Source organism: Puntigrus tetrazona, chromosome 19 (genome assembly GCF_018831695.1).
Source record: "Puntigrus tetrazona isolate hp1 chromosome 19, ASM1883169v1, whole genome shotgun sequence".
NCBI classification, from domain to species: domain Eukaryota; kingdom Metazoa; phylum Chordata; class Actinopteri; order Cypriniformes; family Cyprinidae; genus Puntigrus; species Puntigrus tetrazona.
This window is the reverse complement of record NC_056717.1, coordinates 7,214,070-7,234,594: the sequence shown is the minus strand read 5'-3', so window position 1 is coordinate 7,234,594 and position 20,525 is coordinate 7,214,070. Positions and strand designations below refer to the sequence as shown.

The window sequence follows — 20,525 nt, the reverse complement described above, 5'->3', positions numbered from 1 at the left end:
TAGCCACGGGACAATGTATGTGCTACGAGTGAAAGTTATTAACCGGCATGAAACCTTTCAGCTCCTTTAGAAGTTTGTTAAAGTGGTTCTTAATCATGACTATAAGTTCTTCACACTAATAAAAATGGTTCTTTAAAATATATTGTCACTTAATGGCATTACTATGAAAAAACAAACAAGCACTGAAACCTTTATTTTACAGTTTTTTGCACTGCAGAGCAATAAAAGCTCAACATTTGTACTCCATTTCCCCCTAAATTACACACATTGACATTTTAAATGTGCGCATCAGTATTATTCATTTTTAGAAAAAGCACACAACTCCATTTTTTGTTTGTTTTTTTTGCCTTGGTTTAAGTATCAGTGCTCAGCGCGGTCATTTGTGTATCGTATTAGAAGAATATTATTAATACAATGCACACAGGCTCAGCTTTTGCACATTTGAAACCATGCGTTGCCAAAAGATCAGGCGAAAAGTCAGGCCTGTTGCAAGCTGGAGTCAGGAGGAACTGCCACATAATGATATCACAACAGCGTCCCGTTTCCTCGGCCCCTGGTAAACCTCCATTCATCCCTTCCCCCCTTCCCCTCAATAAGACACAGGCGAGGCGGTATACAGCCATCAGAGGCGATCCAGACGTTACAAACACGCAATAATCACATTACATGCCTGCAATACGGCGTGTTTACATGCGGGGTGAAAAAAAAAAAAAAAAGATCAGATGGTTTGTCTGCGTCTCAAGAGCTGAGTGTTCCAGCAACTCGGTCTGAGTCATTATCTAGCATCATCCCGACTGATAGCGCAGGGTGTGAACCTAATGCCCTAGTCGAGTGTGAGCATGGATGCACACTGCAGCAAGAGGGTCTAGACACGGGCTCTGTGGGGGAGGAGTGTGAGACAGATGAGATGTCTCTGCCGGGAGGCTACATTGGGGGCGCTCAAGTGGATTGTTCAGCAGGGATGACTGCTGAAACCAATTAATTCCTTCTGGGTGCACTGGTTTGTGTCGGGAACGGGGAAGGGGCTCTCCGAAGATTTTGTGTTAATCTGTTTACATCCCCCAAATGAGAAAAGAGACAGGAAGCCGTTTGAATACCACAGTTGTGCAAAGTTATGATATGAATGTATCAGTCTGTCAAGCGGGCTTGGATGATGGATTGTGTTGGGGCGCCGCTTGCAAGCTCATGTATCCGTGTTTCTTGCGATGTACTGACTTGTTATCTGGAGTCAGTGACACGGGCGAAGTTTGAAGCTGTGTGTGTGTGTGTGTGTGTGTGTCTGTCTATCTATAGGCGGACAGACAGACACACACATAGAGCTTCAAACTTCGCCTGTGTATCTAGCATCTATAGATAGATATACATGCATACATAAATACATGATAAAAACACACAGGCCACACCAACCTTGCATTTTTACTTTAAATAAAAGGGATAAAAAAATTGCAATTATATATATATATATATATATATATATATATATATATATATATGTGTGTGTGTGTGTGTGTGTGTGTGTATTATATATATTTGCTATTATTAATTTTAGTTCTGCCCTAAAAAAGCTATTTTACATGATCATATCTCTCTACATGATCACTGATCAGTTCTGAGAAACATATAAATATCTTCTGTAGCTTTTGAAGTATAAATTAATAATAATCCCTTTAAAAAACAGCAGCACGAAAAGTTATTTAGGGAGTCATTTTTTTAAATATTTTATACATTTTTATACATTTTTCTTTTGAAATGGTGAATTAGTTTATTCAGTGCAGTACTAAATAATCACTATTGCCTTTATTTGTTTTCCTTTTTTCTTTATTTTTACCATTGTGCAAGGCGCATTACAGCGTGTGCATTGTGTGTGTGTGTGCGTGTGTGTGTGTGTGTGTGTGTGTATAAAATCCAGCTCTATTAAATACAATTATTGAAATGAATGAACAAGATTACACACACACACACACACACAAACATACTATATAACTTTATAGCTTTATAACAGAAGGCAGCACAGATGGTTCAAATTGGTGCACTTAGTGAGATTAGTAATATTTACACATATCCACATACTATGCTTGGCACTACATGTCACTAATACAGTTCAATAAACTGTCATGAATGTATATTTATCTATATAACCACCCTAAAGCAATTTACTCAAAAACCAAGCCCTCAACACACTCAGTGACCTTAAGTATATTCACTGATGTGGGCACAAGTTGAATCATCATATTTCACATGATTCAAATGTATAGATAACCACAACCATAATTATAATAATAATAATAACAGTAATGATAATAATAATAATTATTATTATTTAAAAATAATTAAAATCGTAGATAATTTAGCACGAACCTCAGTAGGTGTAATTCCGTTAAGTGCCTGGTATTGGACAAGGGGTGGGGTCATGGGTGAAAGGGGCGTGGTCAAGCAAGCTGTCTAGCACGTGCAGACAATGCACTATCATCAATACAAGACAAACATCCGAACGCCGAAAGTTTTGCGCTTTGGATTATAAGGACAAAACGGGATCACGTCTCGACGGACTTTCACGCGTTTTAGATATACCTCTCCGAGGATAACGTCCTGACGTAGGTAAATGATTTTGGAATATTTTAGCGGGAGTTTTGGCGCGTCTGCTCTCAAAGTTGAGCACAAAGAGGAGTGGAGTAGTCCTTTGTTCATCATGTTCTGAACTGACTGCTCACGAACTTCACTTGGCCACGCGACCGTGGGATGAGGACAGCATGGAGTATCACTAACTTACCGGACGACTTTTCGCAAACCTGGCCTGATTGGGGATTTTACTTTTACTCGTCACAGTTATCACGAGGAATAATCAACAAAGCATAAACTCACGTGCATGTTGGTCCATATGTCTTAAACCTTACAGTCATGCTAACTCGGGCTTTCAGTAAGCATGCGACCAGGTCAACAATATATGTTTTTGATGAGAGTTAGGTTAGCAACAGGTAGTTTTTCAGTACTTTTGTGCAGCAGTTATGATTTTTTTTCAAAGACAACCTGCGATATTTTCTTTTCGTGATTTTATATTTTGATATCTGGAGTGATTCCATGCCTTTAACTTAATTAAAATAACAGGGCAATCTATTCTTCGGTTTATTTGTTATCGGTTGAATATTCTAAAAGGTTAATATTATTCAAACATGTACTGTATTTGTAATTTGGAAAAAGAAATGTGGGAAAGGTGGAGATGGGTCATTTAAATATAACTGATCACAAAGTGACACATTCGAGTTTGACTGAGCAAATCTCTTACTGCTTAAATAAACGTTGAACTTTAAAAAAGACAAAAAAATCTTCCCCTTCTGCAATCCTTTTTAATCATCAGGAACGTACAAAAAAGAGGTCGCCGCACATTACAGGATATGATCATGATTATAATGATGATAAAGTTCTTGGTGCTTTCTGAAGTCGTGAAGTCTATAGGTCACGCTCGTCCAGCATTACAAAGAAGAAGGTTGCTGTTTTTCTCTGTTCTTTCCGTCCGTGAAGCATGCAGTAGATGGCTTTTTTTAATATCGATGGCACTGAGGCCTATGGACGCGTCACAATGAAAACAAGCCGTTCTATTTAATAAGAAAAGAGTAATGTGCGATACAAAGAGAGCTGCAGCAGCCAGATAACCCCGGGAGAAAGAAAAGAGAAATAAAAGCCGGTGTCAAAAGCCTTTCTGAGAAACTAACCTTTCTTTTCTTGGACTTTCTTGCAATTAATTTTCACCAGGTTTTTTTTAAAGGACGTTTAAAGTTCCTATACAAGCGCACCATCCACGTGTGCAGTGTATAAGGATTTCTGAATGAAATTGAAATATGCATGGATCCTACTTATTTAACTCCAAAAAGTATTATGTAGCATTTATGTGCTAATGTGTGCAATTTAAATGCACTTTTAAGTTGCCCATATGCATATCTAGGGGTAAGGTACAAATGTGTACCTTTTGAAATGATACCGCTCCAGTGACAGCTTTTTGTACCTTTTTTTTTTTTTTTTTTTTTTTTTATGTATCCCACAAGGCCTCAACCGGTGCCAGTGTGTCACGTGACGAGCGATGAAGTACATCTGAAATAAAATAACACCGCACGCATCCATATAGCTCCAATTCAGCATTAATTGGAGTGTGTTTCAGATGCAGCCGAAGTGTCCAAATGCTTTCCCGCTCTCCCATCATGCACTGCGTTTCGAAGCCGCCCGCCGGGGCTTTGGTGCCGTGTTTGTGTGAGAGAGCGCGCGCAACAGACGCGCCGTATTAATGCACGCCCGCTTAGAAAGGTTGCAACAGAGATAGCTGTGTTGCCTTGGGATGTTGAAACGTCTTGTTTTGACGTGCCTTGTCTTCCGTACAAAAAAAATAGGAGAAAAAAAGACATTGCAGGCATCAGAAGACAGCACAGCTAATTAGTCACTTTTGTGCGGGGAGCGTGGTGAGATGATGTCACCGGCAGTGAAGTAATTACTACCCATAAATCATAGTGTGCGCGCGCGTGTGTGTGTGTGTGTGTGTGTGTGTGTGTGTGTGAGAGAGAGAGAGGTAGTGGTAGAGAAGCGAACGCCGCCGCTGCTGGCAGCTCTATTGTCTTGAACTCATGAGCCCGCTTCTGTCTCCTTAGCGGAAAGGTAAATAGACACCTTCTCGCTCGCAGACGTGCTTTAGGATGAGGCGGATGAATCGAAAACGCCCCCCTCCACCCCTCCACGCGGTTTCCAGTGCATCTGTTCATCACGAGGGTCTTCATTTCAGAAATTAATTTCAGATTTCCGAGGTTTTCCGGAGTAAAAGCGCCCCGGCTGCGCCGTGACATCAGGCATCATCCGCGGCATTAACTTTCTTCCCAGCGTCGCAGCGGTTGTTTTGGCACCCCCCGCATGTTTTTAATGGTTCGGCATCTTAGGGCCTCGTCGAGATCTTGGTGGAGGCCTTTGAAATGAGACTGAGTTTCTGTCGGCGCGCGCTTTGATTTGCTCTCTCGCCGTCTGCGTCTCTCCACGCGGCCGAGAGAGCCCGGCGCTTCGCTGTCCCGAAACTGACTCGCGACTTTGCTGACGGTGCTAAAACCGCGGGGACGCGCAGGCTGAGCTCCACGGGCCCGGCCCAACCGCTTCTGAAGTTCTCCCGCGCTCTCGCGTGACGAGCTGTCGGTTTACGGCTCGGAGCGACCGGTGTCGGTTTGTGTCGTGTTTACGTGCGCTTTGAACGCTCGCGTTCGCCGAAGGGAAGCTTTGCGTCACGGCCGCGCGCCGACGCTTTGTTCCGCGAGAGTATGTTATAAATATAGTATGCCGTTTTGAAGTGGGGCCGCCCTGTGGTTTTCTCACACGTTTGAGAGCACGTCTGATTCTCCGTAGGAGTTTTTTCTTCTTTGTTTACGTTTATCGTGCAGGATCTAACTATAGGGAGGAAAAGAAAGGAAGCGGTGGATTGCGCGTGAACCTGGTGCTCTGTTCACAGCTCGATGCAAATGCGACACAGATGTTTCTGTACTGTACTGTGAGGCCTCCTCTCCTCTCTCATGCTTTCTCATCAGAAAATCCCTTTATGGTTCAGATTGGCACACCTCCTCTCCTCCCGCTCCTCTTTGCCTGTTTTCCATTGCTGCTCCTCGCTCACACCCTGACACCTACATATTACTTCTGTTTTCTTGAATGCGTTCCTCTGCTGTTCCCTTTTTCTTATTAGTCGACTCCTGTGGAAAATGTAATTTGAGCTGAATGAGATAAATTTTCTATGGTTTGGCGCTTTGGCCGTTTGTAGCTTGCGGGTTTGCACGGCTTCATACTTTTCGCCTCCTTTACAATTTCCAGCAATTAATTCAGCTTGAACTGCTGTATTTAATGTCTGTACAAAACTGCAGTTGTAGCTGTACTATCTACAATATATTTATTTATTTGTAATAATCTCCATACTTTTTTGTATTTCATTATAAACAATGTTTAAGGTGTTTATATATATATATATATATATATATATATATATATATATATATATATATATATATATATATATATATATATATATATATATATATATATATATATATATATATATATTTTTTTTTTTTTTTTTTATTTTTTTTTTTTTATAAGAAGTTGTGCTAATTAAATAATTGCTACTATAACTAAAATGCAAATGAAAATTTAAAAAGCTACACAGAAATTTTGAATAAGAATGCTAAAATAAAAATCCTAAAAATAAGTACGGTTACCTCTCTGCTCCAATTAATTTCCCAGCATTGTTGTTGCCAGGTGGCTAGCTCAAACAATCACAAAATATATTTATTTTTTGTGAAATTGTGTGTATTTATTTAGATGAATTTTTTATTGTTTTTTGGATAAATCAATTTTTCTTGTTAATTGACTAATTAAATGGAATATAATTAATTTTTTTTTCAACAAAATGCATGCACTGGAGGGCCATGTCGTGGATCGAATATAAAATAATTGTGAGAGGGTGTGAATAAGAGAGAAACAGAAAGGAAAAGGCTCGCTGAAACTTTCTTTAGGTCTTGCTACAGAGCACATCTGTGAAAGCAATCACTGTATATTGCACTTGAGGATGAAGGTCAATGTCCTGTGACAGTTGGAGATTGGCTTCACTCATTGTGTGTGTGTGTGTGTTTAAGCAGTTCCACATGGTTCAGGGAAGACTGAATAATGCACTGGGACTACAGGAGACCCAGTCAAAGAGAGCCTTTCACATGGTGGAGAAAGACAAAGTCTTCGCCGCAATCTAAACTCAGTTTACAGTAATCATCTCCTAGTACAGTATTGACAAGGAACCGAGCCGCTTAAACTAGAAGGTGAGAGACATTTTCCCATGAGAAGATTTTAGTTAATGAGCGGTGGTTTTGAAAAGATGAGAAGACTCAGCACTCTGAGGCTGATTATGAGAGTGAGATCTGAAACGAGAGCTTTGAGGTGGGCGGCACAAATGAGAGAGTGGCAGACCTTTGGAACATCTGCCAGTGTGCCTGTGAATTATAGCAGATTCATTAGAGCTAGTAGGCGGAGGGTGTTTCTGAGCACCGACAGTTCACCATCCGCAGGAGGTCGCGCCGCTACTGAGGGTGTGGATCGTTCCACACTCTTTCCCGACCTCGTCCCGGCGGCCGCTGTGTGAGGCGGCATGAAACCAAATGCGTATTATTTCTTTACACTATGGAAGGTTAAATGGGGTCGGAGCGTTAGCCTGAGTTCTAGCCGTTACCTGGTTTGTTGGAAGCATCCCGGTCATGACACTCAAAGTCTCTGAGACTCTCTGGCCGTTAAGGACCACCTATCCGAGGCTTATTACTCTTTCAGTTAGGGTCTTCAGTAGAAAATCCATGTCTTAGGACTTAAGCCATGTCGTAAAGACATGCGGTGCAGTTCATGTGTGCTCATGCGCAAAATACCCCAACAGTATATGGCCTACAATGAATGAATGTGTTTTAATATCTGAACAACATTCCCAATGATATAATAAAGAAAAAAAGGACCCTTGCATGTTCGCTCCGAAGCCTAAATGTGCCTATTTTACTCATGTTGTTCCAAACCCATTAGTTAAGAGATTTTTCTGTCACTGAAAGTCTGGGTAAACCCAAATTAGAGTATCCTACAACAGGGCTGTCCAAACAGGGTCCTGCAGGGCTGGTGTCCGGCAGAGTTTTGCTCCGCCCCCGTTAAACGCACCTGAAGCAGGTAAGCAAGCTCTCGCTAGGCCTGTTACAAACTTCCATGCAGGTATGTTGAGGCAAAACACCGGCCATCCAGGACCGAGCTTGGACAGCCATGACCTAAAAAGGTCATATAGGCATTGTAAAATCAATCCATATGAATCAAGACAAGCAGTTTAATCCGTCTTATGAAGAGATAGTAATAAAACATAATTTTTAGTTTTGAAGTCATAATCCTATGGGTTTGGAAAAGGAGGAAATGATGCAATTGAAAAAAATTTGGGTGAAATAATTATTTTGCTGAGCGTTGTTTCATGTTTCGTTGTTTTTGGTAATAATATAATAACAATAATAATAATAATAATAATAAAAAATATCATATAATAAATTTACTTGAAATTTAAAAATATACAAAGACTTGCCATCAAAGGTGAAATTGTCAAATGATTATTATTATTTATAATCATTTAAATTCTTATTGTCAAATCAGATAATTTTCTGTTGTTTTTTTGTTTTTTGTTTTAAACAGGAAATGATTTCATAGAGATTGTAAATTCAAAATATTTTTGTAAAAAGCTGTTTTATTTATTTTTTAAATTATGTATATTGTAACACTGACTTACAACAGGTACTCTCGTTATACAGTCTATAAGGCAAATCTTTTTTTTTTTTGGTTACTATTTTTTAAGTCAGTAATCTTAAAATGTTAAAAAAGAGATTCAAAACCATAAGAACACAATCAACAGATCCTAGGACGTTCAGTGTGAAACGTCATATTCAAAAACAGGTCTGTTTCACATGTGTTGGATAGAAAAAAATATGGGCCGCATTCAGCAGCAGTGTGACCATTGCCTTAGCTGCTCTCTACTCATATAAAGTAATTAAGAATTAGCATGTGTAAAAGTACGTGCTAAAGCTGTCTCTTGTGAAGTCCGACGCTTGTAGTGGTCTGTCAGCAGAGCCTTTTACTTTGGAAATAATGGTCTTAAGCTCTTAGCCTCTAATTCATTAGTGGCACCTAATACCTTCAGTTGCTTCATCAATATTCACTAATTGGTTTTAAAACTTCTCATGGAGTCTGAGCTGGCAGTATTGGATGGAGTTGTTCTTCTAACATTTGTATTCCTAATGCTGCAGTTCCAACGACTTCTCTTAGGATCTGAAGAGTGTTGGCGCCATTTACCCTTTTCACTTGTCTTTTTTTAATTAATCCCTTTCTAGCCGTGGTGGGCCAAAGAGAATCCTGTCTCATTAAGCGTCTAAATTCATGTGGCAGACTTGTGCTTTTATAAAAGGTACCAATCAAGGGTGTTAGAGCGGTGCACTGTTCTTCTTTTATTATTAGCAGCTAATGCATCACTGTTGGCTTTTCAGCACAGTGTGTAATGGCCAACTAACGGCTCATGTGCTCTGGAGTATAGTGCAGTCATAGCTGATCGCTTGCTAGCTAAGGGGGACAAACCAAGCTCTGCTTAAAACAAAGTTAACTTAAGCATTGATGAGGTTAGTGACCTCGAGGAACTTGACCACGCGTCGAGTCTGCAGCCGTTTTGTACACAAAGTGTATTGAGCCCCTCTAGGCAACTCTTTAGAGATCAAAATGAGTACCTGGACAAGTCCTGCTTAGTCGTGTGACCTGATCTATGAAAAATAATGAAACGATGCGCTAGGCCATTAGTCATTTTGATGGAGTGTGTTGACGTTGTACTGTCCGTATGGATGCTTTTCAGTCCTGATTGTTGAGAGACACTGTTATCTGACACTTCCAGGTCTGGAGATCTCTGCTAGTTTATTGTCTGTGGCGTTATTGGAATCAGGTGTGTTAAAGACGACGTAAAAAGTGTTTGTTTACATCTGTCACCTAATGTTTTTATTTATTGAATATCTAATAAGAAGTTAAAATGGTTCCATATATAAAATATTTCTATATAATAGTAATAATAATAATAATAATAATAATAAATAATAATAATAATAATAATAATAATGACTGATGATAAATTTTTTTATAAAAATAAATAAAAATGACTGATAATAATAAATAATTATGATAATTAATAATAATAATTAATAATAATAATATATACAATATATTTTAATATATAATTTTATATTTGTGTGTATGTATGTATGTGTGTATATATATATATATATATATATATATATATATATATATATATATATATATATATTTATTTATTTATTTATTTTTTTTTCTTCTACACAACTTAATTATGACCCTGGACCACAAAACCAATCTTAAGTTGTACTAATAGAATTGTAGCAATGGCCAACAATACATTGTATGGGTCAAAATTATTTTACTCTTGTTACTTTCTTTTTTTGCACTGTCAGATTCCAGATATTAATATTTTTGTATCTATCTTGGCCAAATACCGTCCAAACAAACCATACTTCTATGTGAAGCTTATTTATAATGTAATCAAGTCGATTTGTTTTTAGGTTTCAGGACAACTTTGGTTTTAGGTTTTGATCAACTTCAAATGCTGACTAGTGTATATGTAATAAGATTGGTCAGTCGAGTTAGTGATCTCATACTGTACACATGTCACACAGGACTGAAAAAGCGTGCTCTAATCCTCCGCACATCATCTCTTACCATTAGGCTTACTAAGCAGAAACACACAGTCAAACTTTCACGCTCGCAGCATTGGAATTCAGCAAATAAAGTGTCATATGGAGGCACACCCTACAAATGTTGTTCTTCCCTAAAGACTTTCAGCTTTCAGCAACTAGAACGCAATGTAGTTGTTTAATACTTTAATATAAAAGTTCAAAATGACCCCATCACGGAGCAAGCTTAAACTAGAAAGTACCGGAGCCGTCGTGTGATAAGTCTGCGTTTATTTTCCCAGCCAGCTGCTTGATGCATGGACTAGATGTTTGATGCATGTGCGAGGTGGACATGTTCCTCATTAATTCCGAAGGTATTAAAACACAGCCCGAAGTATGATGAAAGTCGCCGTGCCCCCTTCCTGCCTGCGTGCAGATCCTAAAGCCGTCCAGTCTGGGGGTGGAATGCAACTTTTGGCAGCGGTAACAGTGGCCGCCTTTGACGAAACGCACCCGTGAACTGCTGCATCTCGCCCAGTTGCGTTCCTTTCTGAAATATTTCGGTTCCAGTCAGTTGCCGACGTCAAACACGATTATTGATACGCAGCTTTTATTTTCATTTCGCGGCACTCTATACCTCCCTTTTTCCCCCCTCAGACGTATGTTATCCATAAGGCGGTGCTCAAGCGGGGAGGTTGCTCGTTCAGCAAGGGTCCGCACGAGTAATGATGCCTCGATGTTTTTCTTGGGCACCGACTTTAAACAAAAATACACAACCTTCTGCCCACCTCACACATGCAAGGAAAGAAGCACACCCACCTCCTCTCACTTTAGCACATGCACACTTCTCAGCATGCTACCGGTTTCATCCACCCCACGCTCATGGGTTCGACGCTAAACGAGGCTTACGTTTATATCTGGTTCTTTTCCTGTGACAGGTCGTAAAATAATCTGTGACTTAAAAGCGCTCCGCTTTCTTCATTTCAGCCTCTCAAAAAGGCCTCGTTTCATAAGATGACTCGGTGGTAAAAGGAGACATCAACAAACATGGTAGCAACCGAGCCCAGGAGAAAAATTTTTTTCCCTCAGATGTTGTGCTTTCGTAGCTTAAGGGACTTAATGGATTACTCGGTTAAGTATTAACCTTGTCTCAGATGTTTCTTCTGTTGCTTAGGAGGAATAAAAATGGATACTGTATATAGAGCTATAAAAATATGTGGAAAGGTAACTTTGATAATTTGCTTTTAAAACTTTGAGAAGTGTGCAAGTTCTTCTTCTTGAGTCAGGTTCAGTAATATGTATAGGTTCGTGGGCAAATCTGAGCTCGGTTGGAGACTTTGTTGGAATGAACTCCGGTTAAAAGAGTTACTCCGTTTAATGTCATTTCAAAAACCTAAATGAAATGAGATTCTCCTCGCAAAGGATTCGGTTCCTAAAATATACAGGATTCTGTGTATTTTCATGGACTAAAGCCTATTTATACAGTGTGCGAAACTATTTAAGTGTGATATTTTAATGATATTTATACAGTATTGTGTGACATTTTATATTATTACTGTTCTGAAGCCAGTACAAATTGTTAGAATTGTATCTGGAGAGTATTTACTTTGTATGTGAATAGTGTGTCTTTCACCCAGTGTTAAAGTGAAATAAGATATTAAAACAATTAAGCAAGTTATACATTTTGACTAGGCCTATTTGGAAACTAGTGCTGTCAGTAGAGTAAAAACCAGAATAAAAACATTTATTTCTGACAAAAATAGCAGAATGAATAGATAATACCACATTTGGGGAATGTGCTAAAGATATATATATATATATATATATATATATATATATATATATATATATATATATATATATATATATATATATATATATATACCCCCAATTTGAGATCTACATCTAGTTTCTGATATGTTTAATACTGGAGGATTTGTAAAGAGGAAAACCATGCATGCTTTTGATATCTCACGCTTCCTGTTTGTGCATGTGTGTGCGTGTGCATATCCGTGTATGTGGATTTTTCACATATAGATCTGACCTTTACATAAATGTTAAGTCATCGGCTCCCCTGCGAGGCCAAACATATCAAAAGGCAGTGGGTGGATTAATTAAAACCAGTAGAGTATTCCTTGTTCTGTGCTTGCTTACCAGCCTTTCAATCTATACGTCTGCTTTTAGACACGCTTTCTCCATCCTTTCCCATGACCCCTCTCTATTCTTCCACCGAGAGCACCTGCGTAGCTTGACGCACCTGTGTGAGCGCTCTGTGTTTGGTAGGTTGTTGTCATGGTGACTAGTGAGATATCTCACAGCGGAGGGCCGCTTGATAGGATCGGCCAAAGTGGACCACCCTCAGGGCAGCATGTGAAAGACCTCATTGTGCCAGGAACCACAACCAAATCTATTTCGCCCTGTGTGGCGGCCCAGCTCAAAGCTGTGACTAAGCTTTCTGTACTTTTTTTTTTTTTTTTTTTGGGTCTCTCTCTTTCTCTCTTTTCACACACGTTTGTCTGAGGTGTATGGACTAAGTGAGTTTTTTTTTCACTGTATAACCTGACTTCCTGTTCTTAACACTGACTTTGTGCCAGGGCCTTTTAAAGAAGACTCTCAGGATCTGAAGTGCCCTTTAACTTCCTGTCCCATTCAGACTCTTAGGTCAGAAATATATTTAACGCAGTGACGCAACTGCAGATGCGATTGCTCGGCCAACTGTGAATCTGAAAGCGGTCTCCTTCAGATAAATTAGATTTTTAATGGCAATCAAGTCAAGTTCAAGCAGTAATTAACTCCTGATTATCATTTAATAATTTGTGGCTGAAATGCATAATGCACTATCCCAGAAATCCCTTTTTTTCCGCTTTTTTTTTTTTATAGAGCAGCAGTTCTGTTACTCAGCAAGTGGTGGGGATTTTTAAATCCTTTGAATATTAAGCGTAGAAACGATTTTAACTCAGAAATTGCTAGTAAATCTGAATTACAATGAAATGGCAAGTAATTGAACTTAATAAGAAAAATGCGTAGTGCATCAAGTGAGATAAGTGAGTGTCTTTTAGTGCTCTGAGCGAGTGATTTAAATTATTCACTGAAATTTTGTGTTTTCAAATCTTCTCAGATCTCATGAGGTATCGTTAGGGCCTTTCACAGAGCAGGAACATAACCCTGAAAAGAACACAACACTGCAGACAGCAGGTTAACGCTGTGTTCCGTGTTCATGGAGGAAATCTGTTTACACAGCATTTTAGAAATGCGGAGTAGCTGGCGTTTCACGTGCATTTGGCCAATCAGCGTACACGTACATCACTATCAGTTCCTAGAACAGTTTTAGACCCTTCTCTGAAGTACTCCAAACGGAGAACTAAAAACGGTCCTAATTCCTGCCGTGAGGACATACCGAAAAGTGGGTTTACTATCGGTTGGGGCCACCGTGAAACGTTCTCGGGGTGAGAAAGACCCTATAAACTCACTCAAACTCTTATAAACAATCTAATAGGAAGTGCTTATGAGACCTACAAGTGAGACATTTTGTTTGTACAAAACTTTTTTTTTTTTTGGTTAGGTTAGATTTATTTCTTCCCAATTACAGGTTAAACGCACAACAAACATGTCAGCGGTGAAAAAACAGCGGTTAAGCAAGCATCTGTCCATAATGTGGACCTGCACTCCAGTAACGGCACAGCCTCTTTATATAACTTTTCATGCATTAAACTGCTTTAAATCAAACCGTTTTTAAACAGTTTTAGACGCGTTCGGATTAAATTAGAGCTCGAGTTTCTGCTATAAACAAGCTCTGAATGTGTATGAATTTTATAGAACATGTATAACTGAATAATCAGTCGGCCTACTGCTTAGTCAGCAAAATAATCAATGATTAGTGGATTAATTGACGTAATCGGCAGCTTAATCGATCATCAAAATAATCGTTTGTTGCAGCTCTGTTTTAGCTGACCATCCAGAAATCAAAAAAATCTGAGTCTTGATTCTTTCTTGCAATCTTTTGTCAGATCGTACTTTTTAATTCGTAAATGAAATAAAAATGATGCGTGTATATTTGTTCGCGCTTGCCTTTTAAAATCGACACGTACCGCTCGTTTCCACATGCATAAAGCGCTATACAACGTCATTTGTTTTCAAAGATTCCTGTATCGGGTGTTTACACAAAAACTCTCGCTTTGAAACCTGTTTTCAAAATGCTCTCAGTCCCCAAAACGCCGCTGTCGTGTAAACTAACAGGCAAAACACACAAAATGTTGTCATGTAAACAGCCCCCGAGACGCTACGGTACAGTCACCAACCAAGTTAAACCAGTATCAACTTTGCTGAGTGAAAAAAAAAAAGTGGACGAGAATGATTTGTTCACAAACAAAAAGCTAGTAGCTGAAACGGTGCCAGCGTGAAAGCAGAGCTGCAGTCACGCTGCTGCTTTACTTATTGCTTATGCATGTGGTGTAAAACAGGCCTTCGACTGTCCCCACACATGCTTTCATTTATTATCCTCATTTTCTTGCCTTCTCTGTTTCTTTTTCTTTCTCGCGCCATCTCTATCTTTCTCTCTTTCGCCTCTGGGGTGTTAAACGAAGAACTTTTGATGTGTGTTTAACTCAAAGATGGCAGGCAGCTGGCAAGAGCTTCAAATCATGTGGCTTTTTTAGCCCTTTGCAGCTGCTTGCAGGATTACGGCAACTAAAAAGCGATGGGTACGCAGAAGTTGCGCGGAGTGAGCGGTGATGGACAGATTGTTTATATGGAAAGTACATTAGAAAAATATCGTTGGCACAAAGGCCGCAGACGATATTGTAAAAATAGCTCGGCACCCATATGCTTATTCCTACGTAAATCGTGTCTCTTAGCGGTCGTAGTTGCGCTTTATGAAACGGAGTTAACTTTTGCTTTGTTTGTAATCGTAATGTGTTTTTGCCGCTTGAAGGTGGCTAATTAATTAGCTTGATTGGCTTGAATGCACTCGCGGGCGTTGTGAAGGAACTTTGAGAATGTGCTTCTCCGACTGCGTGGCGGCACGATCTGCGAGAGAGAAACCTCAGCGCTGAGTGCTGAGAATCCAGGGTCAGTCGCTGTGAAGAGCCGCTGGGAATGCATCATCAGGCTCTTTAAAGAAGGGTTTGGCTGTTGCGCTGAGGGAATGCGGGCTGTCACAGAGCTGCTTTGGTGCCCCGCTCTGCTTCAGCTGTTGACCGCTGCCAGCTTGGCCCTGCTCAGGCTGGCAGCACAGCTGTGAACTCGGAGAACTGCCATGGTGTGTTCGACTTCAGCATATGTGGGCTAGAGATACTGTCAGTCTCTGCTGGTTTTTTACCTTGGACTGCCCTGCTGGAAAATCAAGGTCATAACATCTAAAGCTGGTCAAGCTGGTCGCAGTTTTTATTTTTTCCTTCTTTTTTCTTGGGCTTACCTATATCCCTCAGCTCTTTTAGAAAGAAATTCCCAGTTGTAGTTCATTTAAAGTGTGTACGCGCAAACGTTTCATATATATAAAATGATGTATTAGGTGACTTTTTGTTTTTAAAGCAGTTGTTTAGGGTTAGTTAGTTTGCTAGCCAGCAGAATAGCTTTGGACGCTCGTCTTGTTGTCATTGTTCATGGTCCCATCCGTTCCCATTTTCTTTTTCAGAGTAATGATAAATGTACATTTTATGAATTTTGTATGAAAAAAATAAATACAAATGCGAATTTGTGTGATTTAGAATTTATTGTAACCTGTGCTTATCTGAAGTACTTGTAAAGGTCTACCCCTTAACCTAACCATCAGAGTGGTGTGAATAGATTGTACAAATCTTTCCACCAAATAACCAGAATTTAATGGATTACAAACTCCCATGGAAGCATGTTGGACTGTCACCAGTAAAGCTAGCTTTTAAAATGGTCTAGCTGTTGCTTATTAACTCTGCTGAAACACTCAGTCTTTCACACATCTACTGGATTACATAGTTAACCATTTAAACTAGCAGCAATTGGTTATCTAGCTATATTGGTAGACAACCTTTGCTTGAATCCCTCCAAAAACAGAACCCCAGTGTTTAGCTGATGTGCTATATGGTATACGCTTGTAGTCTGACCAGAAAAGAGGTTTACCAGGCCTAACCAGCTTGACCAAGGAGCTTTACCTGTCCAGCCCCATTCCTTCCTGCTGGTAACGTTGGTCAATGTTCTAATACTGATTTGGATCCATGTAACCAACTGCTATATTTAGCAGGGGTTAAGTTTGTGCTATATCTAGGTTGTATTTGACATACGTCCTTGACATAGAATCTTCTGTGCATGTTTATTTCCAATTTTCTGTTTGTATTTTTTAAAATTCTCTGTTCAGATGGAAATATTTTGCCGTTGGATATGTTAAGGCGTGTAACTCTATACCATGAAACGGCAGCATACGGCACAAGCCTGGGTTATTAAGAGATTTCCATAAGTGTAAATGTGCGTGTATATTCATAAAGAATTACCAGAGAAGCTTTTTCACACTTGCTTTGCTGCTGTTGAGTCCTCAGAGAGCACTTGTCAGTGACTTGTGTGTAAACGTAGCTATAATGCTTGATAGGGAAGAGGTGGGAAAATTTTCAATAGGCAAGAGGCCTTGCGCGCTCTCTCTCGCTCTCTCTCTCTCTCTCTCTCTCTCTCTCTCTCTCTTTCCCCCTCTCTCTCTCTCTCTCTCTCTCTCTCTCTCTCTCTCTCTCTCTCTCTCTCTCTCTCTCTCTCTCTCTCTCTCTCTCTCTCTCTCTCTCTCTCTCTCTCTCTCTCTCTCTCTCTCTCTCTCTCTCTCTCTCTGATGTGTGTGACTGTGTTGAGTCATGAGCTCTGCTACAGGGATCAGAAGGGCTGAGGGGGGAAAGTCCCAAATCTTTTCCGTCTGCACCTGGACACGCTCACATTCCACAGCCTGAATGAAGGACCTGTATGAGTGTTTGGGTGGGTGCGCGCTGCAGTTTGGGCCTGAAATGTTAAGTATGCTAATGTTGTATGAAAGCTGTAGTTGCTAACCACATGAAACGCATCGGAATGGCATAAATTTAGCAGTTCTCTGTTGATATTTTCTTTTCTTTTTTTTTTTTTTTTTTTTTTTTTTTAAGGGCTTGGTCTACCTTTTAATGTGTGTCTGACTCAGATTGGTTTGTTTATACAACCTCTCACCCGTTTCAGCATAAAAACACTCATAATCGTGTAATCATACACATTTACATAACTATCTTACCGGGGACTTCCCAATGACTTTAATTATACACTAACTCTGTGAACTTTCCCTTAAAATATCAAGTTTGACCTTTTTATGATGAGCGTGAATTTAAGAAAAGTGAAGTGAAACTATTTAGTATATAAGTTGTATAAATAGTGTATAAATAATTTAAGTAATAATATTGTAAAATCTAAAATAGTTTATCTCAATTAAATATAAAAGTCAAGCCAAGTCAACTTTGTTTTCACTTTTTCAAAGCTGCTTTACATAATTGTTGATTTTTAAAATTGTTCATAGTAAAAATACTACTAATTCTATTATTTGAAATAAATAATTTTTTTATTTTTATTATTATTATTTTTATTATTATGTTGTTATTAAATCCTCTGAATATAATATCTTGTTCATCTTTTGAGTCTGTTTTGAAATAAAACCTATTTATTGTAAGTAACCAATACATACACGATGCATGGGATAACATCAGGGTAAATAACAGAATTTTTTTTTTTTTTTTTTTTTCCCCAACTAATCCTTTGAAAAAGGAGAAAAGTCCCAAGACTCCCTGAGATTAGTCTCTAAAAGTATAACTTGTTCAGAAAAGCACAGGTCTTTCTCTCTGCCTAGCGTTTTGACTGATTGTGTAAGTGTTTGAAAGCCCAGAGCTCGGAAGGAATGCTCTCCTGATAGCTTAAAATAACAGTGGGACGGGGTTTTACACTCGCTGCGGGCCAGAACCTTGTTGTTTTCCGGAATCATCTTTGACCTTCTCTCTTTTGTCCACTCCACAGGTTCTTGTGTGGGAGCTGAGGCCTTTCCCAGACACAACAGAAACCAGAGGCTGTGGTTGATTTCATGACTTCCTCCTCATTGTTTGCCTGTCTGTGTGACTGGAAACCGGCAGTGACAGACAGATGACTCCGGTCGCTCTTAAACCGGGCTTGTGGAGAAACTGGACCTGGCTCCCCTTTAGAAGCAGTGACTAATCAAGGCCGACTGCAGAGCGCCATGCTTTTCCCACACTTCTGAGGCAACGTAACCCGTCATTCTGACCTTGTTGCTCAACTCTGTCCAAATTATCCCAGCACACTGCTGCCAAACTGCTGAAGTGGTTTGCACACAATCCTGCACCCAGTGGTCATCGTGAGTATTTTGCTCTCCCCTCTTATTTCCTTTTTTTTTTTTCATTCGGTTATGTGTGTTGTAGTGAGGCTGGAGAGCAGGAATACGCTGCTGTATCGAGGTCAAAGGTGGGGTTCTGGCCTCTTCAGCTGCATGTTTAAAGCACCGCAGTGAGCACTAACTTTGAAAAACAGGACTCGTAAATTGACAAGAGACGTTACAAGAGCATTGATAGCTTAGCCAGATGCTAGGACCCCTGCGTGGGTGTGTGCATGGGTGTCTGTATCCTATGCTCTGTGTGTGTGTGTGTGTGTGTGTGTGTGTGTGTGTGTGTGCGCGCGAGTGCGTGCTTGGCTACGTCTTGAGTTGACGGCAAGGTCAGATGTCATTCATTACATTAACCCTTTTGGCTATGCCCTTTCGGTACAAATGTGCACACATACACACTGAAGTGCATGTGATTTATTTGTACGTAACCAGAGGCGACTATAGATAAACACATTTGCCTGTCATTTGCACTTGTTTTAACTTATGTTGGCTTCAGGCTGTCACATTGTTATTGATCGTTGCTTACAGGCTGAAAAAAGGGAAATTATAGTTATAAATTGTTACGGGAGGAGTCAGGTAGCCATGTATTTTAAGTAGGGATGCACAGAAGGCCGAACATTGAATACTGGTCATTGGTTTTGGCATTTTTCCCCTTATTTTGCTATTTTTTTGTTCACCATTTGAATAAATTAAATTGAATTTTTTTTTTATCAAAATCAATTACAAAACAATTAAAAAAAATTTACTTAACAGTAACATTTTTAAAAATACACCTATAACTATACGAGCAAAGCACGATTTAACTTTTAAAACCTCCTTCTTTAATCAGGCATGTATTTCATTTATTTCGAAAATTATTTCGAAAGTTATTGTTTCTGTGTAAACACAGTGTTTGTGAATTTGTGCAAACTGATGTGTTATTAACATATTATTAATTAACTCAATATGCATGTGTATAGGCCCGTAATGTTTCTTTACATCGCCAGCTACTGGCCTAGCACGCATGGTACAGGATTTTTGTTCTTTTTGTTGAGCTTTTCGACAATGTTGTTGTTTGTATGTAAAACCTTTCAAAAGCAGAAAGGCAAAAACAGTCCCCCTTTAGTTTAGGAACTTAATCAACTCCTAATTTGCTGCTCGGTAATGGTTAGTAGTTAAGTTTAAGCAAACTTAAATACATTATTGTACCCAAATACTTGCTAAAGACTTTCTAAAACCAATTAAATGGATTTAAAATCAAATTGTACTAACTTCATTTGATGACAGTTAATGTAGCCGTCTATGGAAACTTAAAAGTATCTAAGATAAATGTAAATCTAGTTCAATTTAATGTGCCGACTTCTTAGAAATGTACCGAGTGTGGTAATGTTTAAATTTAAAGAAAATGTCATGTGGCGCAACCGGCAAAAAAGTAATATATTTGCTTTATGCACAAAGTAATTACTTATTTTTAAAAAGTGTATTTCACTAGCATCAAAAAACAGTCATTTAATAAATATCACTGTTTACACAGTCACAACTTGCCTTGTTCTAAAAAGTACAGGTTATCTGGGACGTAACGACCTTGACGCAATAATGAGGATCCTCAGGGGACCAGCATTATTTTTTTTATGTTCTTTTGTTTATTGTAAATTACATTAATCGCATTTAATTGATTTAATTTGATTTTTTTCGCATGATTTGGTGACCAAATACCCAAATATTAAGCAGTTTTTTATTAATTTATTTTCAGAATGAACATTAAAAGATTCTACCAAACGTTTTAAATTCCCATCCTTTTAATGAGGCTTTCTTTTCCCTGTGTCAAATTTAAGTAACATTTAAATAGTTTTGTGCAGCTCAAACTGCGTTTAATGCAGCCGAGTAAAAATACATGTGATCCATGCTTTTCTTGCCTGTATATTCGACAGATTTGTGTT

The 20,525-nt window shown here is 39.1% G+C and overlaps 1 protein-coding gene across 1 annotated transcript in view; it reads left to right on the top strand.

Moving 5' to 3' along the window:
* Positions 1-2,467: 2,467 nt before the first annotated feature.
* nrsn1l (neurensin 1-like) overlaps positions 2,468-20,525 on the top strand; it is a 157,742-nt gene continuing 139,684 nt past the window's right edge. Inside the window, exons 1-2 of the mRNA XM_043218062.1 lie at positions 2,468-2,598; positions 18,228-18,579. The gene's annotated coding sequence lies outside the window, so the exon portion shown is untranslated. The remainder of the gene's footprint in view (positions 2,599-18,227; positions 18,580-20,525) is intronic.